At 41.6% G+C, this 7,541-nt stretch overlaps 1 protein-coding gene across 4 annotated transcripts in view; it reads right to left on the bottom strand.

Moving 5' to 3' along the window:
* The window catches only part of LOC145437617 (uncharacterized), a 299,426-nt gene that overhangs the window by 283,310 nt on the left and 8,575 nt on the right, over positions 1 to 7,541 (bottom strand). The gene's annotated exons all lie outside the window — the stretch shown is intronic.

The raw sequence follows: 7,541 nt of genomic DNA, 5'->3' as shown, positions 1-7,541 counted from the left end.
CGATTAGGGCTGGGCACAATGATTCGAGTACTCGAATCTGAATCGAGTATTCATTTTAATGATTCGAGTCGAGTAGTAAAAGTCGATTTTTTCGAGTACTGAAATTATACGTTTCTCGCCACTGAAAGTTAATCTATTAACGAGAATTATAGTTTCGATACTAATTTTCACTGTTGGAGCCTTGAAAACTTGATTGCCCGTATCGTACCATACGAAACATGTAGTACAAAGCTACGAAAGTTACTGGGAATAGCACATTTCCGAGGTCATGATCATTGATCATCCCACAACATTGTCACCAAGTGCAATGAAATCGGTATGGTCGAAAAAATACCAAAGTATCTTTAATGCGATGGATAACAGGCATTATATTCTTTAAGATCGCATAAAAGGTACATATTTGAGCTTTGACACATTACATTTTATTATGACGTCATAACGAATAATACTCGATTACTCGACTCGAATCGTAGCATATTACGTGATTCAGAATCGAATCACTCAGGAACTCGATTTTGCCCAGCCCTACTACCGATATGATCACTGTTCACGTTACTGATATGACTATAACGTAGTACATTTCTTCCCAATTTTTTCCGTTGCCCAGCTACTTTTAACGCAGGTTCCGTTGTGCGACCCACTATGAGATATGACCGAACTAATGAAAACGTGATTCAACGCGAGTGTGACTTCGGGTGTGGCGTGCGAGTGTGACTATAGGCGCTTACAAGTTGTTGTTGTTGTTTTTATTAACTCAAATAATTGGCGCTTGCAACTCGTGGTTATTTGCGCCCACACGGTAAATTTCATAATCGCATAATGGCATGTCTTCATGAATTTCAGTCTCTTTTCAGCTCATTTGCTGCCTTCTTTCACGAGTTCGGCTCTCGCTTCGTCTGGGCTTTTCAATGCGCTGTACTACAGCGGGATCGGCGATGAGGAGCCCAGATAAACCTCCGACACATAGAAACATGGCAGAGCCGAGACTCGAACCATCAACCATCGATGTCGTGACTACAGTGTTTAACCAACTGCGCCACTCGCTTCCCCGCGCTTACAAGTGATATTGCGCGAAAATTCGGCGTATGAAGTAGACAAGAATTGATACACAAAACAGAACATGATTACAAACGAGGAAGCGCATTTCCAATCAGTAATTCGTCTTTTACGTTGAAGAGGTTCTGAGTAGCTTGCATCGCGGCTAGGTTGCATTTAAAACAAAAAACAATCTAAAACAAACAAGTTCAAAACAAGAACTTGTTTAAAACATGTGTTCAATTGTTTTCAGCCATGACGTCACGAATAGTCAATTGTGACGTCATAGAGGATTGTCATTGACATTAAAAATATATGTAAATATAGCTCCTTTGACGAAATATCTGTACTATTGCTGTTGAACTGACTATTTTGAGGGTTCGAACCATCGCATATCGATATATGTCGGCTATATCCGGTCGTAATTGTCCGTATAGGCTCATACAACATGTTTTTTGGAAAGTATTTACACAATGATGGCATCATTTTACAACTTTAAAAAAACACAATTATTTTTAAAAAAGGCCCTTGTTTAAAACACTGTTTAAGACATGTTTTAAACACCGTTTGTTTTAAATGCAACCCTAATCGCGGCAAAGGATCGCTGATTTTAGCAGCAAATCGGGTTCGATTACTTCATTTTCCAATCGATGTTCGTAAAGCTCTTGGAGGAAGGGATGAATTCGAATTCTCATGTATGCATACACAATAACACAGGTCAAATTTCGCGATCCAATCAAAATGACTGTCACGGAAATCTGACACACGAATTATGTATAGGCTCTGGAACGTGACTGGCAGCGCTTATGGTCGCAAGAACAATTCAATTTAGAGGTAGAGAACTTTAATTTGCTCGTCTGATCGTCAGAAGATAAGGTGTTTGGCATATTTCGCAAATTGAATAGAAACTGTAACATTTAGAAGTTAATCGCCTTCTACCTGTGAAAAAGAAATGATATTCCGTATTTTGGAGGGATACACTTTCGTACAGGAGGGAAGCGAGTGGCGCAGATGGTTACGCACTGAGTCACGACACCAAATGAAGTGGAAGCGCCACTGTGTTGTACAAATAATAATAATAATAACAACTTTCATACGGGAATTGAGCGCCACGAGAAAGCCTGTACGAGAGAGCTCTTTGTTGATGTAGGCCTATATCATGCCGTTGTATGGAATTGAGTCAATGTATGTTACCGCCATCAAGTATGAATAATGAACATGAGCTTTGAGCATCGTACGGGCAGCGTAGGCTTGTTATGTTCGTGTATTTTACGTTGGTATTGTTTGTATGTTATTTGCCTAGGATTAGTAATTACCACGAATCATTATTTCCTCGTGTGTCGTGCTTGTTTGTTTGGGGTATTCATGGTGTTTGTCGACTACAGCGGTCATTTGCGCCAGGCCGATTTCCTGCATTTTTGATTCCTTATCTGCCACTTCTGGCTTTCTGTAAGACATCGCTTACGGCGTAAGCCTTACGCGGATGACTTCGGTAGGTAGGCACTCTAAAGTCGACCTCGGTCGGACTCGAACGCGCAACCCATTGGTGTTGCAGCCGTGGATTATACCACTGCGCTATCTCGCCACTGTGTCGTGCCTGTACTTATACCTTTGTGTTCTGACCTCCATGGCCTTTCGTTTAACTGCATTCTGGATCGTGGTTGCATGCCTCAAAGTTATTCTGCTGATAATATATTGATTCCTCTTCGTATGAGTTATTGTTCTAAGAAGACCAAGAACATAACAAGACTCTTATCATGCTGACATGGAAAGGATATATGATTATTGTGATCTTAAACAGCAGGATTTCGTGGTCTACTGCTGATGGTGAGTTAACCGATAGTTCAGTTCGGAATAACGTTAGGATGTGATAAGCACGTGACGGTTCTTGGATTTGGTTTGGACCCACACGAAAATGACTTCGTTTATGATCCAAGTCGATTATAGGTAGATTTTGCGCAAGAAGATACGCAAATGGAAGATGGGTTTCTGTCGGAGATTGTGAGGTAAGAGCTTCCGCATAACTTCAGTAGTAAAATCCAATATTTTCATATTCCTAAAATAGCATACATGGCGACTTTTAACTGCTCTGGCTGAGCTGTGTACTAATTTCAAGCAGAGCACACGAGATATATCCATCTAAAACGCGATTGAGAGGTAGCGATGTGAATTTACTCAGGTTAGAAAAATTAAGAGACACGCCAATTTCTCACAAAGACAGCGACCCTGACGAAATCAAACCACATCAGGATTACGGTTGATATGACACTACTGAATCATCGAACCGATGTATATTCTTCCTGTCGGACTTAAAAATATGATCGATTACCCATTGTGCCCCTGTGTCTATTGTGCTCCACCTTCCCTAAATTAGTACACATTGCTTAAGGCTTTAGATTGGCACTGCACTCTAAAAATGATGTGGTCTCACATTGAAGGGCAAAATGATGTCAAAATGACTGGACAATGGACATCTTACGTTGAACCTGGTATCTAAACCACCTTGGCGTGTACGACATATTTCCTTCATAAACATAACAACAGCTGACAACTATATAAAGTTCGATCTCTGCGTGACAGCTGGAGCGTGAAGTTATTATGGAAATTTAAATAAATTGCAGCTCCATTACTGTGGCGTTCTGAAGAAACCGGCTGTGGCCCATTTTTTTCGTTTTGCCCTTCAATTTGAGACAATATCATTTTAGTACCGAGTTTCCTATTAAATCTTAATAAGATTGATATCCTCAATTGCAGGGCCAGACATCACTGGGTGTTGCGATGGCGCATTTGAGGAAAGCAGCTGCTGTACAACAACGCTCAGGTGCAACAAACATATGATTATACTCAACTTTGAACCAGGGTCACCATACGTCCTCTTGTTTGACATCTATGAAAGTGTCTTCTTTTCAGTTTACCAAAATATGATAACCCTACTATAAACGCACTCATTTGTAACAGTCTGGTGATATTTATCTACAAAATCCCCGCAAAACGATGCCCTGTGTCAACTCTAAGGTCATGAACTTGGTTGCCGGCGGAAATCCCCGGCAATTGCAGTGCCAGAATTATCACAGAATATTAAAAGGACGATGCGCTTTAAATATGATGTCGCCTTAATTAAAAGTTTATAGTTCGAAAAGCCTTTGAAAATATACACTTTCCGCAGAAAGCCACAGTAGTCCAACTGCAGCAAAAATATTTTCATTCCAATTCTCTAAACATCGCATGTCATCGATCTCTGTGATGTTCAAGTGGCGAAATTTCCGACACGCACTGTTGCACTTTCCGTTATCGAGCAGAGATGAGCATGGATTAGGATTTGCGAGATTTTGTCGGATTTGGATTGGATTAGGATTAGAGATTTTTTTCTGAGCGGATCACGATTTGGATTGGATTTACCGATTTTCTGGGAGATTGATATGTCGTGTGGCGAATGACGACAAACTTTATTCAAATCAGTTGTACTTATGGTACGCTACACTATGGTACACTCGGTGCCAACGAACATGCGAGGTGCAGCCATATGCTAAGTTATCTCAAATCAAGAGAATAAATAAATAATTAAAGAATTGGTCACCGTCAGCACTACTTTATTGATAATCCAAATTTTCCGACGACAATACCTCCGCTTTCACTGGTTGGAATTGAACCAAATTTGGTGAATAGCGTTTCTATAGACAAACTAACCCTTTCATGGGGTGAACAGAAATTTTTGAAATTTTTGTTTATATGTTTTTATATAGTACGGCTACTTTCTGGAATTGAACCAAATTTCGTGTGTAGGCTTAAATTAGGTAACCTAACAATTTTATCAAGTAACCGGTACAATTTTAGAAAAAACGTCATTTTTGAACAGCCCTATTGTCCACTAGTTTATATCTGTAAATATGTTTGCAGCAACGGTCAGACGACTCTCGGATGCCGGTTGGAAGAGATATGGCGAGTATTTCCAAGATTCGCTACGGGTGCATCATTCGATTACGCACAGGCTAATTGTAGTAGTCACGGAGGTAGAGTGGCTACCGCGGTATTGAGAGACCCAGATGTTGTGAGGTAAGAAGTTCGCCTTCCTGTAAAAACAAGCAGTTTGTGGTTAGTTTGTATCGCAACAAGATAATACGAAATTGTAGCACGAGACGATGTTGATCTCTTGCCTAACCGACAATCACAAAGTACAGGACCTATGCCGATTAATATATGAGGATGCTATCCAGTGACAGATGTATATCCAATTTATTTGGCCTACACTGCTTTAATATTGCAATGATCGACTTGTGTGATTGCGCATAACGAGGACAGTTTAAGTAGTCCATGCGTGCAGTGGCGTGTTGTCTTTGTACTCGACCCCTCCACAATCATATTTATGTGCGTCCACTGTCCAGCCAGTCACCTCAACTATGACTTTTAGGTAAATCCGTGATCAAGGCTTTTTCGTCGCATACAGCAACTAAGGACGATATGCCAATGTAATTAAAAATCGCGAATCGTGGGACTTCGTGCAACTAGGTGGATTTCAGTGGGCGGGATTTAAAAAGAATATGACCAATGGTAAATGGGACCGGTGGATTGACGGGAAGGACATGAACGCACAAACAACCCGATGGAACTCGACGCTATGTGATCTTTTCCGACTGCCTGGCGGCCCCGAGGGCGTTGTCATCCCTGCATACCCGTAAGCCGCATAAGGAAATCTCTCTCTCATTTGATATTCTTTCACAGATAAAGACCACGGGTGGCACGGTAACATTTGCCTGGATACCAGGCCACGCCGGAATAGACGGCAACGAGAAGGCTGACAAACTAGCTCGGGCCGCATCAAGTTAATCGCGGGAACCCGGTATCGATATCCCAACCGTAACATTATCAGAGGCAAAAGCGGTCACCCGTCAGCTCTGCAGAGACCAATGGCAGGCCGAGTTCACTGCAGAGGAGAGAGGGCACCACTACCGGATGTTGCGACCATCTATAGCAACAGAGGCGCCAGATTCCTGCCGAAATCGCCTATTTGAAAAAATCCTGTTTCGCCTCCAAACCGGTCACTGTCGCCTGGCGGCACACCTATTCAAAATAGGTTGCGCCGACTCCCCCCTTTGTAATGTGTGTTACGTCCCCAACATGGTTGACCACATACTTTTGCATTGCGAAAAATACGACTTTCACCGAACATTTCTTGCCGACGCACGTACCGCTTACTTTAACCAATTTACTTACTATGCCGCAATTATAAACGCCGGTCGCCGAGTTTATTATTTCATGTAACTTGTATATATAGTTTGAATGTTTATATAGTTTGAAATTTATTATAAGCCTATGTCCCAGAGCACGAAATCTCTATCCTTGATAACATATTTTGTCCGTGGTGCACAAAGCCGAAAACGGCGACACGCGCCACTTAAAACTCCTCATTAATAATAATAATTCTGTAATAATTCTGTAATCTGACTTAGACTCCATGTATTGCATAGGAATAACAATTTGACTGCATTACTGAAATTTTAAAAAATTTACTCCAATCTTGCCATTTTCCTTTGGGTGCAGGTTGCTCCCCGGATTATGTGTGTATTGACCAGTTTCTTACTGTGAATAAAGAATATAATAACAATACTAACCCGATGGGATGACAATGAGCCTAACGGAAATTGGGGAGACGATAATTGTGCGCATATCCTCGGTATTGCAGGAAACAAATTCAAGCTGAATGACATACCTTGCTGGGCTAACCTTGGCTATTTGTGCGAAGTTAAAGTTTGATGACTCGCTGCGAACATCGTTTATGACTATGCTGGTGGGAGTATATAATGTATAATGCGGTTATCCTTAATCGGGGTATGTTGATTGAGCCACTCTCAAGGGATCGCAGCAGGTCAAGACACACAACAACTCATACGGCGGAAGTCACCATGATTTGCAGCTAATCGTAATTATAATCTTTTCGTTTTGCGCTAAAATCATGTTCTAGGGGTTTGTTCTTTTTACCGCGATTGCTTATGTACAATTCGTTTTGTGCATCAGTACTCCATAGCGGTATTGATGCATAATGCGGTACATTGTTGCTTGTGTGACCCCGCCAAGATGTAGGGCTAGTATAGTGGTATGTTACGCTGCTGCAAAAGCCAGTAGGTCGAGGTTCCAGCTCGACTCAAGAATCCATTCTAAAGTGTGCAGGGTTTATATAGGCTCGTCGTCGCCACTTGATCCGCGTAACAGTTGTCATGCAAAAAAACGTCTGCCGTGCCCAGGAAACCGCATAACGAATATCGGTATGGTGGAAAACGACCATAATCCACGACCGCAGATGTCAAAACACTACGATCGCTGAAACGACTGCGCGACTGTGGACTGTGGAGTTACGCTCAGGCCGTGTGCAACTGTGCATAGGGTTGTCCAAAAATAACCTTGTTTTGAAATTTCACTCGCTTATTGATAAAATTATCAGGTTGCCTAAAAAACGCTACACACCAAATTTGGATCAATTCTGACTAGTAAAGGTCGTTCAATCTTAAATT

This window comes from Botryllus schlosseri, chromosome 4, assembly GCF_051294905.1.
Source record: "Botryllus schlosseri isolate E-star chromosome 4, Bs_hap1, whole genome shotgun sequence".
In the NCBI taxonomy this organism is placed as follows: Eukaryota; Metazoa; Chordata; class Ascidiacea; order Stolidobranchia; family Styelidae; genus Botryllus; species Botryllus schlosseri.
The sequence above is the reverse complement of the archived record's forward strand: the minus strand, read 5'-3'. Positions and strand labels throughout refer to the sequence as shown.